This window comes from Peromyscus eremicus, chromosome 18 (genome assembly GCF_949786415.1).
Source record: "Peromyscus eremicus chromosome 18, PerEre_H2_v1, whole genome shotgun sequence".
Lineage (NCBI taxonomy): Eukaryota > Metazoa > Chordata > Mammalia > Rodentia > Cricetidae > Peromyscus > Peromyscus eremicus.
The window spans coordinates 29,261,065-29,288,832 of record NC_081434.1 but is presented as its reverse complement, the minus strand read 5'-3'; positions in this window follow the sequence as shown (position 1 = coordinate 29,288,832).

The window sequence follows — 27,768 nt, the reverse complement described above, 5'->3', positions numbered from 1 at the left end:
AGACTTGAATTCAATGAACTTAGAGAATAATGTTTTTTTTTCATTTTTCTTTATTAAGAAATTTTCTATTCACTCTACATACCACCCACAGATCCCACCTCCTTCTTCCTCCCACCACCCAGCCCTCTCTCCCAAGCCACTCCACATCCCCACATCTCCCAAATCAAGGTCTCCCATGGAGAATCAGCAGAGCTCAGCACACTGAGACTAGGCAGGACCAAGCCCCTTCCCACTGCACCAAGGCTGCACAAGGCATCACACCACAGGCACCAGATTCCCAAAAGCCTGCTCATACACTAGGGATGGATTCAAATTCCCCTGGCTGGGTGCCCCCCCAAAACAGTTCAAGCCAAACAACCGTCTTCCACATCCAGAGGGCCTAGTCCAGTCCCATGGGGGCTCCACAGCCACCAGTCTACAGTTCATGGGCTTCCACTAGTGTGGCTGGTCATCTCTGCATATCTTCCCATCATGATCTCTACATCCCCTGCCTGCAGAATCCCTCCTCTCTCTCATTGATTGGATTCCTGGAGCTCAGCCTGCTGTCTGGCCATGGATCTCTTCATCTGCCTCCATCAGTCACTGTACTAAGGTTCTATGATGACAGTTAGGGTATTCGCTAGACTCATCACCAGAGTAGACCAGTCCAGGCACCCTCTGGACCGCTGCTAGCAGTCCAAGGTCGGGTCATCCTTGTGGATTCCTGAGAGTCTCCCCAGCACCCTGCCTCTTCCTATTCCCATGATGTCCTCATCTATCATGGTATCTCCCTCCCTGCCCTCCCACTCATGAAATTTGCAGACAAATGGATGGAACTAGAAAATATCATCTAGAGTGAGGTAACCCAGACTCAGAAGGACAAACATAGTATGTACTCACTCATAAGTGTATACTAATGTGAGGAAGGGATGGCAGACTGCAACCCACAACTCCAGAGAGCCTAGCTAACAGGGAAAGACCCTAGGAGGGACACATGGATGGCCCAGCGAAGTAGAAGTGGATGAGATCCACACGAGCAGACTGGGTGTGTGTGGGGGGTGGCAGAGGGTGAGGAGTGGGGGATGAGAACATAGGGAAATGGGAGGGTTGAGCTGGAACAGGGACAGAGTGAGAGAATAATGTTAATATAGTGAGAGAATAATGCTAATATTAAAACTTACTGCTATGTGAAACTTTCGATTTTCCTCCTAAATCTGTACAAAAAGAGCTTTCTTAAGTGATGATGGTTGTCCCAGCATCATGACCACAAATGACTTGCTATTTTTAAACAGAGGCAAAACAGAAAATAACCAATTTAGGGAAAGTGGGGGTGTAGGGGGAGACAGCTTAGCACAGAGTTCTTTTGAGGTTTCGTTTTCCAGTACATTAAGTTTGGTGACCACAAAATAACACAGGAACCACATCAAAATTGCTTAACCAAGAATTCTAAGTCAAAGTTAGCTATTTTAGAGAATTTGTTTCATGAGCTTTATTTTAGAAGCACATTTTGCCAACTCCTCACCTCTCCAAGTTCCCACACGTAGCACTGGCCTTAAAGGGATAGCAGCAAAGGTCAACCTAAAATTTCATATGGAGTCTGCAAGATTTCTGTCACTAGTTTGTAATAAAGAAGACATGGAGAAAAATGGAAGAAAGAAAGCAAGTAGCTCATGCTTATATCCCCGGAGCTGCTGTGAGTTGAAGAAAGGTCAACTGATTTGAATCATGAGGGAAATTGGAATTATTGGAGTTCATGTAAAACATATTTTATGTGTATATTATATATATATATATATTGCTCTAAAATCCTTTCTTCTCGACTCGCTTAGCCTGGCATCCCTCTGATCTAGAACACGGTGGTAACAGTCTGAAGAAACTTCAACATTCCCCAATCTTGCATTTGGAAATTTTATTCACTTTGCTGCCTCTTTTCATTTGTGTTAATATCAGAGTATATAATTTCTAAATATCTTTCTGTATAGTTCATCTTTTGTAAAAATTAAGATACCTTTATATCTTTCCTCCTTCCCTCCCTCCCCACAACCTCTCCCATATACCCCGATGATCTCTTTAATTCAGGGCTTCTTTTTCTTTAATTGTGTGTATATGTGTGTGTGTGTGTGTGTGTGTGTGTGTGTGTGTGTATAAAATGTTTGTGCTTGTGTATTCATAAATATACAAATCATCTCAGTCTATATAATGTTACTTATATGTATATGATTTCAGAGCTAATCACTTGGTATTGGATAACCAGTTCAGGGCCTCTTCCCCCAGAAAGACTATTCTCCTGCATTCGGCATTTCATAGTTACCTATAAGTCTTTGTCTAGGATTGGGGGCCCATAAGATTTCCCCCTTCCACATTAGCATTTCTGTTAGTGTTATCCTTGTTCAAGTCTTGTTAAGGCATTCATATTGTTGAGACTTCATGGGTACAACTTAGCTGCAATTTCTAGGAGGAGCAATATCACAATAGATTTCCTATTCTTCTGGCTCTTTTAGTATTTTTGTTCACTTTTCTGCTATGTTCCAAAGCTTTTGGTGCAGGAGTTGTGTTCTAGAAATATCCACTGCGTCTGGACACCATGCAACTGCTTGTTCTCTACGTGATAATTTGTTGTTTGCTTTAATGGTCTCTGTCTGTTGCAAAGAGAAGTTTCTTTGATGAGAGCTGAGAGCGGCACTTATCTGTGGGTATTAGGATAAATAATTAGTGGTGGTTGTAGATTTTCCTCCAAGATCCGTGACTTCACTAATCCCCAGGTAGTTAGCTAGGTTTCAAGAACAAGCAAGATTTAAGTTAGTTACAGACAGATATGTGTGCCAATATTACATCCTTAGGATTATCAAGCCATGTTGGTCATTGTTGTAGCTCATATGCATCATAGCTAGATAGGACTATTAGAAGCTTCCATGGCATCTTCTGATACCACGAAAGCTAGTCCTCAGGAAAGAGGCTTCCAAGCCAGATTCGGCTTGGGTCTTCTGGGTCCTGTGTCCAAAGTATCTAGTGTAATCAGTAATGGGGACTAACCTTCAACCTCTGGGAGGCAACCCAGGTCAACAACAACAGCCTATAATGTTTGGAGAGTCTCCTAGACAACCCTGACCAACAAATCTTAAGGGAGTTACTCATGTCTGATACTGGGGTTTTTGTTAGATAGTTTATGGATCTTGTATGGAGCATTGCCAGCCCACGAAGGAAAATTTTATCTAAACTATGTGTCTTGGTTTGGGTTTTTATTGATGTGAAGAGACACCATGACCATGGAAACTCATATAAGCAAAATATTTAATTGAGGGGGCTCCCTTGTAGTTTCAGAGGTTCAGTTTATTATCATCATGGTGTGGAGCATGGTGGCATGTAGGCAGATGTGGTTCTGGAGCTGAGAGTCCTACATCTTGCAGTAACAGGAAGTTGGCTGACTGTCACATTGAAGGAAGCTTGAGCAAAAGAGACCTCAAAGCCTGCCCCCAAAGTGACACACTTCCTCCAACAAGGCTACACCTTCTAATATTGCCACTCTTTTGGGGGGCCATTTTCTTTCAAACCACCATATTATATACGTATATGTACTCACATAGCTTTTTGTACAAATTATATAATTTTAAATAAATATATAACAACATGATTCCTTATTAATTTTTCAGACATCCTTACTGTTATTTTATTCTTTACCTCCCCGACTCCCTCTGTATTTACCTGCCTCCTCACTCCATAATTAAATCCTCCCACCCATTTTTCCTTTCAATGAAACTAAATTAGAGCCAACAACCCATATCAAAGGTTCCTTGCCTAGCAATAACAGTGTTATTCATGAAATGCATGGTAGAACCCAGCTTCAGCAATATTAGTGAAAAATTATTCATTATTGCATATGAGCAATAAACCTTTGTAATATACTTATCTGCATCAATAAGCGGAAAAAAAAGGAGTTAAGACACATTGACAATGTTGACTATGTTTGTGTTAAGAAGAATGCAATAGCTTAAAAGTCATCAAAAATGTATTAGACTTCTTTTTTTTACAATTTTTTCACATTTCCAATATGATTAAAAATATAAACTCTTTCAATAACTATTGAAATATAAATAGCATTTAGAAATTAAATGTGCGTCTACTGCATGCAAAAGGATTCATGGAAAACATAAGCAACATTATCTCACTAATATTTCTTAACTTTCAAATATACACAGATGACTGTAATTTTCTCTAATCATTTTGCCATTAATAGCAACAATTTCAACAAATTTTGGGTTTGTATCTTATAGCATATATCTCTATATAATATAGAATATATAGATTTATATATTTATAGAATATATAAATGTACTTATTTATATATATTCTTTTTAATATATCTATATGAAGATCACACCAATATTTACAGTATGAAAGCCTATTTTAAACAAATAGATAAATAGTAGAAGTATATAAAATGTTAAGTAGTCTAGTCTTCCCTAGAGAATGATTACTCCGAAGGGAAGCTTGTGAAGTCAAACTGACCACAGTGGATAGGCCTTGTTCTATGATCACGGTCGCCTGGTTCCACTCCAAATCTGAAGCTCAAACATCAGTCTGGCTTATGGCATGAATCAATAAGCCACTGAGGATGTAGCTTTTAGCCACTGTTATGACTCAATAATTGAGCTTCACCACAAATTTTCTGTACACTAAAAATAAGCCAAATCCAGCTGGTAGACAGAGCTAAGCAGAAAGATGGTAGGGTAATTTTTCTCTAGCATAATACAAGGTACAAGCTGCAAGAATTCAGAAATGGCTTTCCCCCAGTGATCTGAGTTCCCAATCATTTTGTAAACTTTTGCATATTCTACATGGTATTTTTAAGTGTGTATATCACAGGGAATAAAACATCAGTGTAGATGCCACATGTCCCCTCATTTCTTTTTTTTATTATTAAGAAATCTTCTATTCATTTTACATACCAACCACAGATCCCCCCTCCTCCCTCTTCCTGCCCCCCAGCCTTCCCCCCAAACCACCCCCCATTTCCACCTCCTCAAAGTCAAGGTCTCCCATAGGGAGTCAGCAGAGCCTGGTACATTCAGTTGAGGCAGGTCCAAGCCCCTCCCCCCTGAACCAAGGCTACGTGCAAGGTGTTACACCTTAAGCACTGGACTCCAAAAAGCCCACTCATGCACCAGAGATGGATCCCAATCCCACTGCCTGAAGGACCCCCAAACAGTTCAAAATAAACAACTGTCTTGCATTTCCAGAGTGCCTAGTCCAGTCCACATCTGACAGAGGTTTGATCTTCAAAATATATGAAGAAATAAAAAAACTAGATATCAAAATACCGAACAATCCAATTTAAAAATGGGCTACAGAGCTTAACAGAGAATTCTCAATAGAAGAATCTCAAATGGCTGAAAGACATTTAAGGAATTGCTCAGCATCCTCAGTCATCAGGGAAATGCAAACCAAAACGACTCTGAGATACCATCTTACATCTGTCAGAATGGCTATGATCAAAAACACTGAAGACAGCTTATGTTGGAGAGGATGCAGAGCAAGGGGAACACTCCTCCACTGTTGATGGGAATGCAAACTTGTACAGCCACTTTGGAAATCAGTATGGCATTTTCTTGGGAAATTGGAAACCAGTCTACCTCAAGACCCAGCTATACCACTCTTGGGCATATATATACCCAAGGAATGCTCAATCTTACCCTCATTCCTTTGAAAGAAACAAATGATTTTATGTACATATAGTTCAGGACAGGGAAATTCCTGCTGATAATAAATCTATCCTCTTAACATTTTCCTTAAAGAATGGCAGCTTACATTTCACCCAGTTATAACGCATATTGTATTAAGTTTAAGAAATCCATACAGTACACATAGCAGGAATCTATATCTGAAAATTCCTTGAGTAAGACTCACAATGTATAATACATTTTACAGAAGTTGTGTGTCACCCTTCTAGCTCAGTAATCCTAGGAGCTGTTGTGGCAGCCTCCTCTTGCTTTTGAACTTCCCTTAAGCATGTGGGTGGGTTCTGGAAGTTTATTTGTACTCCAAATGCTGAATACACAGCTGTTGAACCAAGGGCAAGTAATCAAGGCCTAGGCCGAATCAATCAGTTTTTCTTTCATGAATATGAAAATGGGGGCTAAAGGAAACTTGGGTCTTACAGGAAGGATTAATTTGAATTCAGGGGGGTGTCTGGACCACAATCCATCATGTCGTGAGGAAAACAAAGGCAGAGGGGCTGGAATGAAGCAAGCACACAGAGAGAACTAGAGATGAGGTTTGTGGTTTCCATGAAAGACAGAAGCAGGGTTCTCTGTGGTCTAGTTCCAGCTCTTGCTTCCAGGACTTCGTCAATGACACTTACTATATTTTCAAATGATGAGTCCCATGGGTACAACTTATCCCTTACAAAATATCCCCCTTTGTTTCTTAAGCTAATTTGAGGTTGCGGTTAATAATTACAGAAGCTAAAACAACAAAAGCTAGCAAAACAGCACTAACCAACTCTTAAGGATCTCCAATAAATGTCAGGGACCATTATAAAATTATCTTCACAATGTCCTCATGTGACAGGTAATGATCTACTCAAGCTGGCATTTGAAAAAACCAGGACACCAGCCAACTTTCAGCTTTCAATAACAACCTAACACTTAATTAACTACAGGATGTATACAAAGCTCCTTAAAGTATGGCATTACACTGTCAACATCAAATTCATCAGGATCTTCAAAAAAAAATGAAGATTAAACAACAAAAATAATCAGATTTGAGGCCCAAACATGGCTAAAGAATCATTGTAACTGTAAAATGGAGATTTAGCCACTCACTCCCAAGTCATTGGAATGTATAGTTTGAAAACCACTACCTGATGATTTAATCAGAGGGTTAAAATGAGAAACTTTGTGAGGCCAGTGGTATCAATATCAGTGGATGTGTTTGCAGTTTCTGTGTGTGTGTGTGTGTGTGTGTGTGTGTGTGTATGTGTATGTGTGTGTGTTATGTGTGTGTGTGTGTGTATGTGAGAGAGAACTAGGTGTGTGAATGTGTTTTGTGGATGAGTGTTTTTCTGTGTATGTGTTGTGTTTGTGTGTTGTGTTTATGTGTGTAAGCTGTGTGTTGCATGTGTGGATGTTTGTTTTCTGTGTGTCGTACGTGTATTGTGTGTTGTGGTGTGAATGTGTATGAGTTTTGTACATGTATGCACATTGAGAATGGAGGAAGGGAAACAATGCCATGTGGATGATATTTGCATTACTGTCTTCCATCCACCGGCACTGTCGATCTTGCCAACACAGTATAATTTTCTGGGATTCGAAGTCTAGGCAAGAAGTGGGTTCTTCAATGGGAAGATTTTTATATTGTCCTGGGAGCTAAAATTGGCCATATAAAATTTCATTCCTGATTAGAAACACAAATTTTTCATTTTGATACCTTAATCTTACAAAACAAGGGATATGGAATAACAATTTCCTAACCCATGGCATTTCCTTCTGTGTGTGGATGTCATGCACATTTCCTTTCTTGTGCAGAAGTATATAATTGTGTTTTTATTCTCCTTTAAACCACAGGGATTTTCCAGCATGCTATCATTTGTGCAGATGGAAACACTGCAATTCTAAAGAGTGGGAAGTCTTTTCTGTCATATTTTATTGGTTCTTCTGGTCATTAAATTTGACAGACTATAAATCCCCTGTTTACCATTAAGCAGATTGTGAATGGCAGGATAGCATTAAGCGTTTTTGGCACACAAATTGCAGTTGAGCAATCAATAGCACCATTGTTCTAGGAAAATCATTGCTGTAATTGATGGGGATATGATCATCAAGGGGAATTGCCTATTCTCTTTATATGTAGACCTAAAAAACCAAAAGTTAAAAATAAAAACTAGGGCAGTTCACAGTTGCCATCATTCTGGTTAATAATAATAATGGAAGAAGGCAAAAATAAATGGATGTGAAAGATGACTCTCCTTTTGTGTACTGTCTACTCCACAGCATAAGGCATGGGGTATAAAAAGCCATTACTGAAATGCTATGCCTCTGTCAATCTCACAGACATGTGCATCAACTATTCATTAATGTTGCTTAATCCATGCCATTGCTTTTCTCTATTAATAAATTGAGTGTATTTTTAGATGTCATACAAAGTGTAGACACTGATGTCATTAAACCTTGGCTGTGCAAAGGATGCCTGTTGCACACACAGTGGCCTCCTTCCTTGGCGTTGAGTCACGAGGCGTCTGTTCTCTCCTTCTGCATCTAACTCTCCACTCCCTCTTCCACAGACACTTTAAATCATGGCAAAAATATGTTTCCAAAGGTCTAAATCTACTGTATCCACCAATTACTAAATTAGGTTTCCACCATATGATTTGAGTATCTTTCTGTTCTCTCTTTCATCCTTCCTCTTATGACTATAATAAAAAGATTATTTATAATTATCAGCTTCACAGTTGTGTCCTCTGTGCAACACAAGTTTCATGGGAACAAGAATTTTGCTTGTTTTTGTTCTTTCCTGGCTAAGCACTAAAACTCTGAGCATCATGAAGAATGCTGGACATAAGGAAACCGTTAAGGCTTGCTGTGTATGTGTGTGCATGGGCACATGTATATATAACATACATATGTAACAGGGATGCATGTAGATATGCACGTCTGTGTGTCTGTGTCTGTGTAGGTATCTGTGTATATGAACAATGACCAATATTTCCTGTGTAGCTTTTTGCTCTTGTCACTAAATGCTTTTTTTTAAAGAAATTATTTGAAGAGAGGATGATAACCTTTCACTATCAACACACTTAATTCAGCTTCAGTAAAAATAGCTGAGTAAAAAAATACCTTCTATATTCTCATTAATACACAAAAATGCAGATATAATCCCACCCCAAAACCTCTCACAAGGCTTGTTACAGTGCAGTGCCACAAGTGACCTTTCTCTCTCTCTCTGTCCTTGTCACACAGCTTGCTACAGTTCCAAGAATTCCTTAAGTCTCTTTGTGTTTCGGTTTCTCTGTTTTCTGCTTTAAATTGTGTTTCTTTTATTGTTGTTACTCTTCACAATGTTGGACTAATTTTTTCAATGTTCCTCCTAATGCTGCATCCTCATATAAAAATCATAATACTCAAGAATGCAGACTACCAGACTTCCTAAAGTGTGATCTGCACTCAAATTTGGGGCTCTTGCTGAATGAATAAAGTGGAATTCTTAGAAGAGGATCTAAGCTTCCAGTTCTATTTAGGACTTCCAGTATTCTAGCATGTTGTCTTCCTAGTCCATATATGTTAAAAAAAATAAGATGATACTTTCTAAGAGTTTAGAAAATTCCTGCATTTCTTCTTTCCTTTTGGGGGTAGCTTTGATTTTTGTTTAGTTCCACAAAGTCCCTTTTGCAGCCATGTCTATCACAAGAGTTATAAACCTTGGGATACTTTTTACACGAGGTCATATTTATAAACCAGAGGACAGGATGTTTAGTTTAAGTTAAATAATATATCAAGATATTACAGTAGTAGTAAGCCATAGAGAGGAAGGCAGCCAGAAATAAGTCTACCTTTAGTGGTCACATAAAGTTTCTTAGTATTCAACCAACTGTATGCAAAATTCCAAATGAGGTTTTTGTTTTGGTATTTTTGCTGTTGTTGTTGTGTGTGTAGATAAGACATTGACATTAATTGTTGGGAGCTGTGTGGCCTAGTTTTGGACCAGTATATGAGTGCTTGTCCAATGGGTCTCCAGATAAGGCAAAAGCCCACTGAGACAGTCTCACTCACCAAGGACCAGTGGACTTCTAGACAGCACAAAATACTAAGGATACCGCATGGCCTGCACTCTCTCTTTTCTCTCATAATACTGATAATTGTCTTCGTGGTTTTAGTGTCATTTTGTCAATCATGCATAGGACAGATGTGATCATTCCTGTAAACCCTGTAAAAAATTCCTGTAAATGATATTTCTCAAATATCTTCCCCTAAAATTCTTTGGGAGCTGATGCTTCTCAGGTTTCTTGACTGGGGATGCTAGCTGCCACTCTAGACCCTAGGAGCCATTCTAACTCAGTGCTGACAGGATCAGAGGCAGATCACCCCTGTATCTATCTGTAAATATGTTTTTAATGGGATTGTTGTTCTTGAAAATGTGTGCCTATGTCAATCACTTTTTTGTTTTGTAAAGACAGGATGTACCTGGGTGGTATTTGGCCAAGCTAACAAAATGATAAGTGTTGTTTTGGGTTTAAAGATGTTTTGATGTAAAAGTTGGGGAAAAAAACATATTTGGCATAATTGTTTTTGCTGGAGGATGGAAAAAACTTGTTTGTTAGTAGGGAAAAACATGCTTGTTTTAATAAAGATGGTTATAGTTATTTGGGGCCGGCCACTTGTGTGAAATTCTTCTGGTGGTCAGACAGTTCATTTCTTCACACCGACACCTCTTCTCCATTTCAGGACATGAATCCAGGCTGTGGTTGGACCGCAGCAGATAATATGTAAATTGATATATTTCTGCAATATATTGTTTAAATGTTACTCAGGAAAAAAAAAACTTTGAAATAATTTTCCACTCTGTAAAATATGCCTACCTGCTACTCAAAGCAAAAAAACATAGGAAATCATCCTCGGGTAAATTAGAAAAGAAAAAATAAGGGGCAAAATATGAAAAACATTTTGAAAAGGGTAAGGCATGAGGATTAGAGAAATGAGGCAATGAGAAAAATATTCTTGGGAAAGAAGAATTTACTACATTATAATAGTTTCAGAAATAAAATATACAGAAATAGAAAGTGGAATCCCAGTTTTATGGGAAAAGCAAATCTCCCAAACTTTGGCATTAGATTAAAGCCACAATGCATTTTAATGAAAAATCTTGCAAACACAGGTCAGATTTTTTTTATGAGCCTTAGACAGGTACAGTCACTTCTCTGCTTTGTGTGATTGTCACATCAGAAAATGATGGCTCCAGGGTTTCTAAAGCTTGAAAGAACCACAGCAGAGAGGAAAAACCAACATCTGCCATTCTTCTCTGAATAACTTTATTGCCCCCTTGTTCCATGGATGGAAAACACAGCATCTTTTAACACTCTTTCATTGTTCACTGAATTCTCTCTCTCTCTCTCTCTCTCTCTCTCTCTCTCTCTCTCTCTCTCTCTCTCTCTCTCTCTCTCTCTCTCTCCGGAAACGCACGACTATTTTCTAACATGTTCTATTGGTTAGCTATCTGAAGTGAAGGAATATCTCATGTTTTATTGGGTTCCCAGAGCATTTGACCTATGGGGTTGGGTAGGCTAAACATAATCACTGGATAGAATTATCTCATCAGAGAAAACCAAGTGGATCTTTCCACTATGGCCTAATAGAACCCTCTCATCAGAAGTTCAGAAATCTGAGGCCAGTCTATCTCTAGCTACTAGTCATTAGTTTAGTGGTTGCATAAAAACATTTCTCTGTGCTTCTTTCAGAGCAGAAAAGTCAACACAATCTCTGGCATAAGGCATCCAGATCCCACTTATTAAGTTAAGATTGCCCCAATTTTGCCTAATCTGTGTCAGTGGATTTGAGTTAGAAGGAGACCCACAAACATCTGTGAGCTAATGTTTCTTTGGCAAGTATCTTGTATTTCACATCACTTCACTAATGAGGTTGTTATTTCACATCCAACTTGTGCGGGGAATACACACCACACAACATTAATAGAATTTCTCTTCATTAATGGTCACAGACACCTGGAAACAGATTTAAGCCTTTGTTTACAATTAAAAGAGCTAAAACTCCTTAGCCTTTCAAAGCTAAACAAGCCTTGCTAGCAACCATTCTTTCCTTCCTTCTTACTTAGCATTAAGCTAACATTCTTGGCATTAACAACGTTTCTATCTGAAATTCATTGATCGGATATCATTGTTGATAATGGGGCAACACAGGGTACCTCAGATAGGAAGTGGATTCATGTAGTGCCACCTGTACCCCTTCAACAATGCATGTTTCCCTTCTTCCTGCAAAAGATACATCTACAGGCCACAGAACTTCAGCAGCCACTTTGAAAAAGTCAAAATAAAATAAAAATAAACTCACATGTCTTTAACACACTGGGCTACCTACTTCTGAGCTCCTTGCTTTAGGAGAATCTCCCAACATCTCTCTTGCTTAACCTTTGGTTCATAGGATGACCTATTGTATGCATGTGAGTCCCATTCTTAACTTGTATATCCAACAAGAAATCTAAGGTCTTCTAGTGCTAAAGTAATGCAACTTCTTCTGATTCTACATTCAATAAAAATTACCGGGATAAGACATCCTCAGCATTAAATAAGGAGGCTAAGGTACAACTCAAGGTTACCATTATCCCATAGACCATCTGTATACTGCAAAGGAGGAATAGCCTCTTCATTGCATCTACCATTATTTGTTCTTATATATTCCTCATGTAGTTTAGAGACAGACATTATTAACAGGTACACTCTTTAAACATGTAAATACTAACAAGAACTTCACAGTCTGCTGGATTTCAAATGAAGAAAGGCTGAAAGTAATTGTGATAAATGTTCCCCAACGATATGGCTAGGACCATACATAACCTACAAACCAGTCTGCACAGCCAGACAAGGCTGCAAAAAAAATGTGAAGTATTTGTTGCTTCCTAAAAGATAAATAGGGATCTGCCAGTCACCCAAATCTGGGCGAAGTGAGATTCAGACATATACATCAGCATGTGGAAAGGCTCTAAGGCATGATTAAAGTTGTGAGAACTGGCTCACAATTAGGAAGGAAAAGTCATTCTAAAAATATTAATTTTTTTGCATGATTCTGAGATTAAAGACATTTTGCAAAAGCATTAAAACCATGAAACACATGCAATAGTGAAACGACTGTAACCAGATAGTTCTTGGGGTTAAGAACAAAAATGATAATATCTTTTGTTATGCATGGTGACTGGTTCCATAACCTTTCCCAGAACCTCATACTCACGGGTACTCATATCTCACAGATAAAATGGCAGTTTCTATGCATAACCTATCCCTCTTCCTATGTGCTGTAATCCTTTCCAGATAATTTGTAACATCTAGTGGGATATGAGTGGTTATTAAAGTATACTATTCTGAAAATAATTACAAGAAAAATCTGCATGTGTTCAGAACATTTTTCCCAAATGTTTCCCATGTTCCAAATATTTCCCACTCAAAGATTTTCACCTACAGAGGCAAAACCTTCAGAGACAAAAGCTGACTACAGTGAAGTGCTTAAAAATAAAAACAATGTGAAGTACAAGATAAAGAGAGAACTACCGAATGGGATAGTATTATAATTATACTATTTCAGGTGATAAGATTGCAATCATAGTACAGGAGTTGAAAAAAGTGGACTGATTCAACCAATATGAAGCAGTTGTCTCTGGATGAGTTAGCTAACTGGATAGAAGAGATGATGAAGATGCTGAGAATATCCTCTTTGTTTCTGGTATGGACAGTTGGATGGACACTATCATAAGTTACCAAGAAGAACAAAGTACCAGGAAATAGTTCTGAGAGAAAGATTATTGCTCTGCTTATCAAGTAAAGGTGTAATATACTCAGATAAAGATATTGAACTGAGCACAGGGGACTAAACCTAAGAAAAGTATGGGATAGGGTCCTAATGTCAGATGTGTGGCTAGCACATAAATTATTTTATATACATTTATTGACAAACTTCCATTTCTGTATTTCTAGATCAGAAGCTCATATATTTCCAATAAGTGGGAATTTTTATTGATGGAAATTAGGTAAATTATTATAGTTGCCTAAAAGCTGGAATTACAATACTTAATATACTCTTTCTCCAATCCAAATGAGGCAATTAAAAGACTACCTTTGAAGGCTCCTTCTTTACTGATCAATCTATTGTCACATTGATACCTTGCAAAAATAATCACAACAGCTAAAATTTACCAAGCTTATAGTTGTCCCAGATCGTCTTGTACTATGTCATTTCTATCTGTGTCAGCATCTATGAAGGATTACTTTAACAACTTTGTCAGTGAATGACTGATTGAGATCAGTTATCTACGTGGGAGACTGGCCTTCATAGGATTAGATTTTGACTTTATCCCAAGAAACCCCATTAACATCAGGTTTCAAAATGTTTTTGCAAAAGAAAGAATCTCCCCCGCCTCCTTTATTTTCCTCTAACTCTTTAGCTTCCTTACATGGAACTCTAAAAACCAGAAGGAAAGGAGAAAAACAGTAGGGTTGTCTAAGATGCTCAGTGCTGAGCAATCCAAGGGGGATAGAAACTGGACATTTTTAGCAAATGTCAAGAACCACAGATCAGGGACAACAGAAAAGGAGGAAATAAGGCTTCTGGGAATCACAAGTTGGGGTTCATTCTTAAATGGATGAGAAAGGAGGGACTGTCAGTTTGCTCATTCAGGTTCATCTCATTATAGAATATTTGTCTTCTTCAGGACCACATAACCTTCCTAAGAAAAGAAAATGAAAGAATTACCATTTCTGACTTGAGTCAGAATATATCTTGCTACATATATTGCTTCCGAATACAATTGATCCTCATGGAAAATTCTGGACCCTGCATCTCTGAGGTGTGTTACCATCAGCTCCTTCTAAATCAACCCCAATCACTGCATACAATTCTTCCATAAGTGTTTTAAATTAAAAACTGCATTTAGAGATGAGATGTGTACGATGCTCAGTACTCAAATCTGGAGCTAGATTGCATATCTATGTCCTTAATTTTTATAAGAGAACTCAACAATAGATGCTACATTTTATCACTTTGTAAACTAATAAGTCAAAACAGGCCCAAAAAGTCCATTTGTTTTCATAAAGCTCTCAGTAGGATGTTAATTTGGAGTAACCATGATGAATGATAATTTAACTTCTATGGGAACAGCAAAATGCTCTGTCCATTGTAGGGTAGCCAGGTCATGATTCAATGCTTATCCTGCCAAGAAATTCACACATTAATGAGCTGGGTGGACGGGTGGGGAGAAAGTCTGCTGAGACCTCGTTTCAACTTTCCTCTGTCTACATCCTAATTGTTGAAACTTTTCTCCTCCGAGTTTCACCGTTTTAGATTCTGCTCATTTTGTGCAAGTGACAAGGCTTAAGGTAAGTATAATCTTTCCTTACTAAATCATTTCTTCCAGAACCAGATCCCAATTAAGAATGCGAACTCTGTTTTAAAATGGTTCTAAATAATGAGAATACAAATGGAAATATCTGTATGTCTTAGTCATATTCACTTTCATTTTTAAACATGTTTCTCACAACTTAAGTGGCACAAATAGGTCTTCAAGATACTGTTTTTAAATATTTTTCACTTAAATTAACTATTTGAAAAATAAAATTAAGAGCAAAATCTTTTTGTTTTCCTAACATAAAATTATTAACTTGAGAAACAAAGACTTCTTTATTTTTACATATTATTTTTATTTATTATTTAGGAATTTCAGATCATGAACCCCAATGACGCTTCCCAGTTCTCCAAGGTCTACCCCCAACCCTGTGACTGCTCCTCTACCAAAAAAAAAAAAAATAGTAAAAGAAAAACAAGTCAAATTTGTCTTATCTATATACTCACTGAAACATGGTCAAACTCCCAATAGCCATCCCCTTAAAGAAAACTGAGTCTTTCCTCACCCCACCCCCACCAGAAGTCATCAAGTGTGGAGAACTACACTTCAGCATCTTTATCAGAATTTTTAAGTATTCTCTTCCTTCAACAGCTTTCTGTCTCGGCTGTTATTTTTTTTTTGGGGGGGGGAGCCAGGGTGGGGGTGGTTGTCACAGAAGCCTTCTATGATCCTCTTTCTCAACTGAGAGTCTGCAGTCATCAATATCATGGCAAAAGTAACTTCCCTCCCCTCTATAGTCAGCAGGAGCATGGATCATGGACTTCCGCATGGTTTCTGGTAACAACACAGACCACAAATATCCATGTGGTCTCCAGTGTCAGCACATGCCAAGAACCTCAGCATGGTCTCCAGTGGCCTGAAACAAATATTTAAAAAATGACATTAGATGTATTTTTGAAGGTTCTTTTCATTTTTCAAGTGATTATAAGATTTATGCATTTGTGTTTTCAGTAACCTGTTGTTTCAACTTCGGCACAGTGGCTGCGCCTTAATCTACTGCTTAATTTTCAGGCAGCAATTGCAACTCTGTAGTTACCGGCCTGCTTCTCTAGCAGCAGCCTGGCTGCTCAGGTCACAGCCTGGCAGGAATTCTGTTCCCACAGTCATGGGCTCTGTTGCTGCCACTAAAGGTAACTTTAACTAAGTCTCTATCATTCTATTTATAAATAAGACTCAAGATTCAAAGGCAGAGGTGAAAACCTGCTAGCTCAGAAAGGCTGGGTTGCAACTGTTGCTGCCAGTAAAAGTAACTTTAACTAAGTCTCTATCATTCTATTTATAAATAAGACTCAAGGTTCAAAGGCGGAGGTGAAAACCTGCTAGCTCAGAGAGGCTGGGTCACAACTAGCTAACCTTCTCTCCTTGCTGGCATTCTCCAAAAGACCTGTGTTTCCAATTGGATTCACCAAACCAGAAAAGGCTTCACTCACTCCAAATATCTCCCTGCTACTTCCTGTGTGTGTGTGTGTGTGTGTGTGTGTGTCTCTCTCCTGGACGCCCTCTCATGCTCTGTGATTACTCTCTGTCAACTAGTTGCTAACAAAGCCTCCTGACCCAAGGTTAATTTTATTTAATTAACACAAATGCATACTCGGGGTTCACAACATGATCGCATATTCCCCAACAGTAGCCTAATCATGAAATGTACTGTATAATATTATCATAATGATAACAACTAGTGCATCAGTGCCCATGTACTAAAACAGTGACTCCCGACTCCCAGAGAATAGTTAGAAGTGAGGCAGACTCTCAAAACTGTTCTAAACTGCTCACACAGCCATGGCTTTTTCTCCCCTTCCACTTCAAATGAGTGTCTCTTACTGGCAGATTAACATGGAAATCTCCAGGGGAGGAAATTCTGAGAAATGTCTTTCCATGAGATTACAGACAAGAGCAGTGTAGTGCCAAGTTCACAAGTAAACACATTATCCTGCAGAAACATCTGAGGGGATGAAGGTCCCCACTCTCCAGTGTTAAACATATTCACGGAAGCCCATTCCTTTTTTATTTGAGTCAGGGTTCTCTAGAGGAACAAAACCAAGGGTATAATTTAATACCAGAACCCAATAAGTCAGCTTTAAAATAGTAACAACAGAGAGATCATACCTAAGAGCTGAGAAGCCAGTTCTTGAGACTGAATGCCCCCACCGTCCAAGTTAGGGATCCATGGTAGCTGTCTCTCTTCACTGAGTGGACAGTAGTTTTTCAGCCCACAAGGCACGGTGCCTCCATAGTCAAGACTAGCACCCAGGCTGGTCACTAGTCCATAATGAAAGTTTGGAAACTCTGGTCCTGCAATCAACTAAGGAATCATCATCGACATCAGCAGCAGCAGCAGCAGCAGCAGCAGCAGCAGCAGCAGCAGCTCAAAGGCAACAAGATAGGCCAAGGAGTAGAAGACAAGATGGCCTTCCTTCTGCTATGCTCTTTTTAAATCTCATCTACTACCAGTAGGTACTAAAGACAATTGGATGGCTCTTCTCACATCAATTCAGGCAATCAGGACACTTCTTGTGAGGCTAGCTACTCAGGTGACTCTAGGTAGTGGCAAGTTGACATTAACACCAACCACAATATAGTGCATTCTATAACATCAAGTGATTTCTAAAATTCGTAGGAGACTAGCTTTACCATTAGACTGTATCAAAGTCACGCAATAAAGAGTCTGTGTTCCTTGGTCACATTCTATTATCTGTTTGTCTTGCTGTCTAAATTTCCTGCCTATGTATCCCATTGAAGATGTGTGCTTGAATTATCATGTCTACAATGACAACCTCAAAATCTATATTTCCAGTCTATACTTGTCCCTGTTTATCTTGAAATTATTTCCAGTATCTAAACAACCATCCTTCATGCCTTCTTCATCCTTTAATCAAAGCTGTATGTAGTTGGCTTCCTGCTTGAAATAGCAAGCATAGTCTTCCCTTTCATCCTCACAGAGCCAACCAGGGACATAGGTAATCCCTTAAAACAACCCACCATTACAACTCTCTACCTCAAGTCTTTTCTGTCTGAGATGGCCTTATTTGCCTGAGCTTCCATTCTCATGAAAATTAAGAGCCAGACTCAAGGCAGTGTCCCTCAAGGTCCTTGGGCATCTACCAGTCTGTCTGACCTTGCTTCTTTGACTCCCCCATACCTACTTCACGGTAGCCATCTTACAGTTCCTCTTCAGTCAAGAATACTCCTATATCCGGGTTGGTACTTGCTGTTCTCTCTCCCTCAAGAACCCACTTCATTCGAGATTCTGATCAAATGTCACTTTCTATGAAGCCTACTATGAGCTCTGTATAAAATCATATCTTACCCAAGCATTCTATTCCATCTCCTTAATTACTTAAATTATCCATCACATGTCAATAGATATCATTTATATGTTTTGTATCACTTATCCAACTGTATTTCATGTTACATAAGATACAGAATTTCTATTCACTGCTATATCCACAGAACAAGTAAGAGAGTTCAACATTTTGTACACACTGACTATTAACTGATGAGATGATCCAAGAAGAAAAAGCGTGAGTAGTATAGGAAATCTAGGGCAGACAAGTATGACAGTGAAGAAAATATTTGAGTTGAATCATAATAAATAAGTGTATTACAATAACCCGGAAAGGAATGGTTTATTTCTCAGTGAAGCTCATTTATCTAAAGGGAGCATCAACATCTCTAATTTGCCATATAGCAGGTGGTTGCGGTTTTATTTGACTATACATTAATATAAAATATTGACAGGCTGTGAGCCAGCTCTGATCTATGAAATAACACAGATCTTAAGTTTTGCTAAAACTTCCAACATTCTCTCCCTCTCCCTCTCCCTCTCCCTCTCCCTCTCCCTCTCCCTCTCCCTCTCCCTCTCCCTCTCCCTCTCCCTCTCTCTCTCTCTCTCTCTCTCTCTCTCTCTCTCCCCCTGTGTGTGTGTGTGGTCCTGGGGGACTGTACAAGGGTTTCACACATGCTAGAAATACTCTACCATGGAGCTATGGCCTCAGGCCTCTTTTCCCCAGTAACAATTTCTCCTGGAGGTTCTTCTACTCTCCTTTCTTCCCAACAGTATATACTTTCCTCCCTACTTGTGAGTGTTCCTCCTACACCGAGGACAAAGTACTTTGCTACATCTCAGTCTCATTTCAAGGACCAATTCCCTGACCCTCCTTCTCTGACTCACATGGGTGGACAAAGGTGTTTCCTCACATCACACCATGAATAGAGTTCTTAAGGAAAGAACTATGTACAAAATAAATATCCCGATCTCTTCTCTCATTCCTGTGCCTATAGCACTAATTACATAATTTACGAATGATTTGTTCAATGTGGGAATGAATGTGAAATAAATAAATTGGCATGAAAATGAAAAGAAAGATCATCCAAATCAAATTGTTTATGTTCCATTATTGTAAATGTCTTCAGTGGAAAAAAATGCATTAATTTTTATAATGTTATATACCTTGAACTCTGAGGGACAATATACATTTAATTTCCTAATGTGAAAGTATGGTTTGGAGAAATTAAACCAATAGTTTCCTCACTTGGGTAATATGCTTTATTTTCTCCAGTGAATACACTTATAATATATTTTGATGACTGTAAAATTTTTCTTCAGTGGAAATGGATGGGTATAATAGAGTTTAGTCACTAATTTATGTGCATTTGTAGCTTGGGGATTTTTAAAGAATAAGGTTTTGACTCCTATTGCTATAAAATTATGGAGCAACTTTTATTTCAATGCTGTCCATCTCTTGACACCCTCCTCTCAGTACATTCTTGTTGGCAGGTGAATTTGCCTTCCTTGCCAAGTGAGTCACTTGAGATGGGAACATTATTTTATGAGAACTTACTTAGGTCAAGTTAATATGAAGAAAATATTTTTTAAAGTTGCTATGTCATATGAATATTCAGAAAAACATTTCCCTGCTTCTTACTACTGCTAATCTTTAAAAAATTAAAAGAAACAATACTGCCGAAATAACTTTTTCCCAAGGCTAATATAAAATCCAAGGAGCCGAAAAGGTAAATATGACTTTGGTGGCTTCAAATGCATATTACAAATTCCTTCATACTTCTCACATGGAAATCTGCTTGCTCTTATTTTATGTCCTAGTAACTCACTTCTGGTGAATATCATTGTAGAAGTTGGAATATCACCTTATCTACTCATGGTAGATTCACAAAAGAACTACAGCTTACATATAAAGCTATTCAGTCTCTCTTGCTTCTTCCCTTCCTTCCCCCATCTCTGTCTCTGTCTTTCTCTCTGTCTCTCTGTCTCTGTCTCTCTCTGTCTCTGTCTCTCTGTCTCTGTCTCTGTCTCTCTCTCTCTGTCGCCTCTATGTGTGTGTATGTGTGTGTGTGTGTATGTACATGTCTGTGTCTGTGTGTGTGTGTGTGTGTGCGCGCATACATGTGTGTGTGTGTGTGTTAATATTTCTCATTTATTTCTTGGCTTTTTTTTTGAGAAATAGTTTCCTGAAATCCTTTCTTCTTGCTTGTTCCTTTTCCTACACTATAACTCTGATAAGTGTGGAAAACAAGCAAGATATAAAGACGCTAACCCTTTCCTCTGTCCTCTTCCTCTGAGTTTCTTACTCCATGTAAACTACAGCTGTTGCACTTTCTAAGCCTCTCTGTCCTCTGCTGCTGTGTGAAACTATCCCTGGGGAGATAGGGACAAACATCTCCGCACGCTGAATGGGGAATAGATGACAGACCAATTTAAGTTCTCCAAAGTCTACTTTCTGAACCAATGAATCTTATTTGGTTTACTCATGGTAGCATGGATTAGAAGTTACTTGCAGGAGCAGAAATGGTTCAAAGACAATTGCATCGTCAAAAACCGCCAAGCATGGAGAAAGCTTATGATTACTGGAAACCTGGAGTCTGAAGTGCAGAATGGACAAACAGCCCAGCAGATTGAAGACTGTCCTTTTTAGGTAGCTCAGTTTATTTGAGCCTCTTTTAGGAAGCTCAGTCAGTCTCTGCTTCTCCCAGACAGCTCAGTTTGTCAGAGAGTGTGTCCAAGCAGTTCTTCCTGTTTATATATGCTTGGGGAAGGAGAAACCTAGTGAATCTCATCAGTTTCAAGGACTTCCTGAAACCATCGAGTTGTTTGCTTCCTGAGATTAAGGAGAATCTTTGCAGAGTGGAATGTTCCATCTTGCTTTTTATATCCTGCTTTGTTTCTTCTTTTTTTCTCCCTTTAAACAGGATTTCTCTGCATAGCTTTGGCTGTTTTGGAACATGATCTGTAGACCAGGTTGGCCTCGAACTCATGGAGATCCTGCCTCTGCCTCCAAAGTGGTAAGAAGCTTCCTTCAGTAGAACATCCTGTCATTTCACCTGTCCTCCAACATCCTGTGTTTTCATGAGTTTTTGTTTCTTTTTTTGAGGGTTAGAGAGCAGGCCTGTCTGAGGGTAATTCCACAGAACTAAGTCTTTTCAAATATCCTTTCTCAACAACAGGGACAGTAGCAAAGTCCTTCATCTGTCTTACAGGTTTTAACTTTTCATTTATAATTACCTAATAACATACCCAGAATCATATGTAATTGGTTCATAGAACTTTATATAAATGAAGTTACACTCTTAAGTGTTTTATTATGTTTTAGATAAGTGTTTCAAATTTTCTACTACTGCATATTTGCTTGTTACCCATTTCGTTTAAAAACTCCTTCCCCATGATGTTTTACTTCTCCAGTTTCTTACAGATTTGTTGAGGCTTTCTATGCTATTCTGTCTGACTTCAGGAAAGATGAGGAAAGGGAAAAGGCAAAGGAGAGATGGAGGAAGAAGAAAAACTATCAATAATAGTATTCTCTTATTAATGTCTCTATAAGCCAAGGATGTGTTGCTTTGTAGGATCCAGTCAGCATACAGCACATTTACAGGTAAGGCAGCTTAAAGGGAAGGCAAGTAGATTCCAGGATTATGAAAGTTAGTAAAAATTATTACTTCTGTGAATTTTTGTATTGTCTTCTATGATTTTATCCAAAGGTCGCCGCTTCTTCCCCCATAGCACTATCCTTTCTCCTGTATGATTCCTGTTTTATGAAGCCAAAATCAATTAGCTTTTCAAAGGTAAGTTAATTTTATTGCAGTTAACATCTGTAGCCTCCATTATAATGCCCTAGACAAAGGAAGGACTCAGGAGAGAATGTTAATAATTATCTAAGAGTTTAAAACCAGCAATAATGTTAGAAAACTAATATTTAAAATGTAGTCAAATATGAGATGTAGGATTTGAAATTGTAGGGCAAGTTTTATGAGTATGGTGGAGAAATCAGTGCATTGTACTGGTCAATAGTACTTCCAGTAAAGAGAAAGTGTGGCAAAAGAATTGTAGGAACTTGGAAATTGGAGACTCGGGTCAATCTATTTGCTAGCCATGAAAACAAGAATTGGAACCACAACTCACCCTCTCAGAGATGTCCTCACAGCCTCACACAATTGAATTACATCTCTCCGAAAGGCCTGATAAGGAGAAATGATTTAAGCAGTACTGAAATGGTAATATGCTATCATTTGACATTATGTATATAATAATAATATATGATACAGATGATAGACTACAATATGGGTTGGAGTTGGAATGCACAATGTCCCCAAATGCTCATGTTGAAAGCTTGTTCCCCAGTGAGGCACCTATTGGGAATAGATTGGATCGTGATGCACTTACCTTGTAAGTGGATCCCTCCACTGTTCACTTATAAGTTCAGTGGGCTGTTAGGAGAGGGAGTCCAGTTACGTGAATCAAGTTTATGGGGACTGGCTGTTGTGAAGTGTAGCTAGAGTTTTCCTGCCTGGCCCACAGTCAGGACAAATCTCTGTCACCCGCCAGACCCACAGCCACTCAGACTCAACCAAGTAAACACAGAGACTTATATTGGTTACAAACTGTATGGCCATGGCAGGCTTCTTGCTAACTGTTCTTACAGCTTAAATTAATCCATTTTTATTAATCTATACCTTGCCACATGGCTCGTGGCTTACCGGCATCTTCACATGTTGTTTCTCATCATGGCGGTTGGCAGTGTCTCTCTCACCCAGCTTCCTGTTCTCTCAATTCTCCTCTCTGTTAGTCCTGCCTATACTTCCTGCCTGGCCACTGGCCAATCAGTGATTTATTTATTGACCAATCAGCAACACATTTGACATACAGACCATCCCACAGCAGTGAAGGGTATCTCTTGTTCCCAGACATTCCCTCTTTGGCTCTGATTCCTCCCAGCCATTAGGTTAACAGCCTCCTCGAATATATATTCCTTCTACTCTCACATTCTTCCTCAACAGGGGCCTGAATGTACCAGTCTCAGCCAACTGCACTGCTGTGCTAGCACAAAATGTAAAGAATCCAAAAGACTAAAGAAAATACCTAGACAGAAATATGAGACATGAGATCTATTGAAACTTCCTAGCAGAGAGAATCTAATGGTGTCAGCTGGACCAATGGCTCTTCTGTCTGTACAGTGTTTCTCCACACTGCTTCCCAATGAAGCAGGGTTGTCTAATTTACCCTACCTAAGCAACAACATCCTTACCATGCTTTGTCTGTGTATGATCTGTGTTCCTAGGAGCAGCTCACTTAGGCTGAGTGTAGGAACGTATGTTCCCTTTTTTGAGTAACAGCAGTTTGCCATGTATTTGCTAGAATCAACTTTATCTAGACATTGACAATCTCCACCTGCCCTCATATTCTGTTACTTGACAAGATCCATGAGAAAGGAAAGAGATACCTTAAGGACATAATGCTTATGTCCTACTTTGCTCACAAATCAGAAATGGACTGAAACCCCTGAAACTGAACCATAAAAACTTGCTTTCCTTTTAACTCTTTTCCCCTGGGTATTTTGTGATACAGATAGAAAACTAACACGGTGAATAATGAATGCCATTTAATGTTATGGCATACTATCATGATATATTACATAATATCAGTCTGTCATTTTATAATATATTTTTCTGCACAAAGCCCAGGGTGAATTCTCAAGAAAAACAAACTCTTATGCTTTAGAGAAAATATTACTAGTACGATTCATGTGAAATTTTGCCCATTTTCTCATCTCTGTTTCCCTCCTGCCTGTCACTTCTGTCCCCAGGCATCTGTCCTGTCAGAACCAGGAGGTATTAATAACTCCCTGAGGGGACATTTTTCCTGGGGCTTCTCTTCCCCTGACTTTTTATGCTTCCATGAATATATCTGACTTTTTCTAATCTTGCTTCAGACCTGGCCCTGTAATACTTGAATTCACACCTGCAGCTTCTTGAATCGTGATTGGAATATAACTTTACCATTGATTAAACCATCAAAATTATGTTTTTATGACCTTCAAGAAGCTCTTTGTATTTAAAATAATAAAGTTTTACTGGAAGTAAACTCCTAAAAATACCTTTATATTTATATTTATATTATATATATTTATATATTATTTATATTTATATTCTGAGTATTGAAAATGCTATTTTTAAAAAATATTGACAAAGTGACACATATTGATGATTTTAACTATTTAGACAAGTTCTGTACTTGAGATGGTAGAGATGAAAAAAAGAGAGTTGACCTTATGTCATGCTCTAAATATTTACTACCAATTGGTTTCTTATGTATTCTCTCAGGAAATAGATATGTAATCACATACTATGGTCTCATCTACTCATGTTCCACACCTAATTATCCATACACTGGAATGTATACTTATACAATTACTCGGGGGTCAGAGAACTAGCTCTGTGGTTAAGAATTCTTACTGCTCTTCCAGAGTACCCAAGCTCAGTTCCTGACACAAGAGGCTTACAACTCCTGGTAACTTCTCCAGGGAATCACCACCCTCTTTTGGCCTCCACGGGCACCCACAAAGACACAGACTTCTATATATTTATTCTTTTTAATGGATGTATACTGCGCATACTCTTCAATAAATGACTTAAGTATGTGAAATACAAATGTGATCATTGTAACTATGTATTGAAGTGTCTATATAAATTCCTCTAGGTTGAACTTTATTTTTATAGCATTTTGTTGGATAGATACTCCATATCTTATGATAAATTTGTACTGCTTATGAACACTTTGACTTCCCTCACTGTTTTCTAGCCACAAACAGTGCTTCATGGAAAAAGATTTTGCTCTCTTTATTGTAAACATGGATTGACATCCACACATCGTATGTTTTGTAGAAAATGAGGCAAGTTCCAATTAGGGTACAAAGGCTTTTGCATTTCTATAGGCATCTACTCCCCAAAATCTGGCAGGCTCATGTCCTGACAATAAATTAGGAGAGTGTCAATCTTATATTTGCACAACAAATGGTACTGTAATGATGTGAAAATTATACTTGAACTTGACTCTAATTTCTTAGCAGAAAATATTAAATTCCTTGAAATTCCAGAAATGATAAGTGTTTTGATGTTCCTAAGGTACTGAGGACTTAAGGTTGGGGTCCCAGGAACCTTTAACATGTGAAATGGTCTAAGCCATGATTAAAGGGATGGGATTTTTCATCTCTAGGTTCCAATACCTGGGAAAGTAGAGGTACTTCAAGTTATGCTGATCAACAATGACCTATAATTTAATAAAATACACATATGTTATGAACGCTTCCAAAAAAAAAAAAAAAAACAGGGCTTATTGAGCTACTGGATACAGAACACAAAGGATTCTGCAAGGAGGTAAATTCAGAAAGGACAAGGAACCTTTTCTAAAGCCTCACCCTCCTCAGCCTGAGACTGAAATGCACAAATAATGTCTCAACGTTTTCACAAAAGAAGGTTTCTGTCCTTGCCTTGAAAATGACCATGGGTACCAGAACCACACCCATTGCCTTTGCATTTTACAGCCTCAGAACCTAGGATGGCTTGTAGCAGGAATATTAAAGGGTCTTATTAATAAAAACAAACCCAGAGCCATGTATTGGAGTGAATGCTGGAAGATCAGAGAAGCAGAACAAGCCACAGCTACCTCACCTTGCCAATTCTTCAGCTAATTATGTTTCCTCAAACTGGATGCCTCTCAGCTGAACTGTGATGCTCAGAAGCCTAGAAGCTTAACCAGCCTAGTTCCTGGTCCTCACACCTTATATACCTTTCTGCTTTCTGCCATCTCTTCCTGGGATTAAAGGCTCTTGTTACCACACCTGGCTGTTTCCAGTGTGGCCTTGAACTCACAGAGATCCAGACAGATTTCTGCCTCTGGAATGCTAGGATTAAAGGTGTGTGTGCCAGCATTTTTTTGCCTCTGTATTTAGTGGCTCTTCTGTTCTCTGACCCCAGATAAGATTATTAGGGTGCACAATGTTTTAGGGAACACAATACCACCACACTGGCTTTCTGAAATCAACCAATCATTAGGACCATGACAAGAGAGAGAAATGCAGAAAAAATGTGATCCAAGCATTGAGAGCTGATTACAGTATTTACTTTTCTCATTGGCTTGATCATGACAGCTGAGCAAATCCCTTGCAGTGGAAAATGTACTGTGGGAAATTTACCGCCATGGGAATCTTCACAGTTGAAAATAATTCAAAATGTGTTTCATTATTTGAACGTTGTGTCTTCTGTTACAATAAGTCCAGTAATTAAATCTGATATTGACTCTTCCTGAGCTCAACTCATATTATTAATTCTTTTCCTCTTACAGTAATGATGGAGATTTCATTTTTATGTAAGAAAATGAACTAATAGGCTGTTTCCCAACCTTCACCTGGGATTTTAGTTTTGATTGTTTTGCTATTAAGGAGTAGTATGTAGGTGTTTAAATTTCACCACGGTAATTTATTATGTGCAAATGTGAGTTCTATGCATGTAGTTTTCTCTTCTGTTTAACTCAAAACTTTCTTTTTGTCCTATGTTATTCTTTTTTCCTATAATACCATGGAGCTCATGTTAGTATCCTGATGCATAATCTTCATATTATTTCTTTAACCTCTATTTTCCTTTTTCATGATGCCATTTTAAATACAATAAAAATATTTTATTTTTCTATTTATATTAGTAATATGTCCTCATCAAAGAAAGTGAAATTTAGGGAAATTAATAAATATACCTTCTATTAAGATCTTCAAAATACTCTTGCTCATTTTTCTTCTGTATATTTAGGTTTTATTAATGAAATTAGTTCTTATGGATATTTTAGTACATCCACTCTTACAAGCTAATTGACTTCTCATACATTTCTTTCAATCTCATACATTTGGTCAGTCTCAAAATTTCCAAATCGTTTATCTAAGTTCTCTTGGAATCATTTATTTTGTCTAGTGGTTATATAAATTCTGACCTGTTCATAATTTTCATGACACAACTGTCCTATAGAGTCTAACTACCACTCACTCCTCAATTGCCTCTTAATTTCCATTAAGACATTTTAATCTAATTCAGAACTTACTAATTACTAAGGGAAAATATATAAATAGTTGTTTTTCTTTGTTTGCTTCATACTTAGAGAGATTTCCTTCTATTTTTATCTGATGGACATACAGATTAGCCAGGATAATTTAACCAATAATTTTATATTTTAATTAATTTTTTAAATATTTAGTCACCCTGTGATAAATACTGTAGAATAAATTTGTGTACTTATGGTGAAGGCAACTATTATAAACTTTCCCCCCAGGAGTAATAATGGAAAAAACATCTAGTGAACATTGAGTTATTTGTTCCTCTGAAAAAGATTTATACTCATGG